Consider the following 840-nt stretch of genomic DNA (forward strand, 5'->3'; position numbering starts at 1 on the left):
CCCACCGGGACCGATTCCATGCCCTCACCTTCCTTGCCGGGAGGAGCGGAGGAGGGAAGGCTGACCCGGCGGCCGGGCTGCTCGGCCGGCCAGCAGGTCTGACAGGTCTTTCCGTCTGTCCGGGCCCTGCCCAGGCCTTCCCCTGGGTCTCCGCAGGTCACCGAGGCTCCAGTACGTTCTCACTGGTGAGGAGAGAAGAGACATTCGTGACTCCATGAGCTGAGCAGGAAGGAACTGAAAGATCGCCAGCCCAAAAGACAAGGGTCATTCCCAAGGTCACACAGCTAGTTCATGCAGAGCAGCCCCAGATCCCAAGCCTGGTGAGGCGGCACCTGGGGGGAGGGGGCCGAGCGCAGACCCGAGGTCACGGCTCTCTGCCGGCTCTCCTGGCACATTGGCTGTGCCCTCCGGCGGCTTCGGTCCTCGGCCCTGGCTTCTGCCCTGCCCGGAGGGGTAACAGCGTCACCCGCAGCCCTGCGCCGGGAAAGCCCTGCGCACCACACCCGGTGCACGGAAGTTCTAGACACTCATAAAAACCTCAGAGAAATGCCGGCATTCTAAGTCAAAGAGGGGGCCAGCGAAGGAGCCTGGATCCTTGGTGAGCCTCTGCTCATGCGTAAACTTTCTGTGAAGAACAGAAACACCGAGGGGTGCCTGGGGGGCTCAGCCAGCCGAGCGTCCCAGGTTATGATCTCACGGTTTGTGGGTTCGAGCCCCGCGTCCGGCTCTGTGCTGACAGCTCAGAGCCTGGAGCTGCTTTGGATTCTGTCTCTCTCTCTCTACCCCTCCCCCTCTTGCACTATCTCTTTCTCTCTCTCAAAAATAAATAAAAACATATTT

This window comes from Suricata suricatta, chromosome 17, assembly GCF_006229205.1.
Source record: "Suricata suricatta isolate VVHF042 chromosome 17, meerkat_22Aug2017_6uvM2_HiC, whole genome shotgun sequence".
NCBI lineage: Eukaryota > Metazoa > Chordata > Mammalia > Carnivora > Herpestidae > Suricata > Suricata suricatta.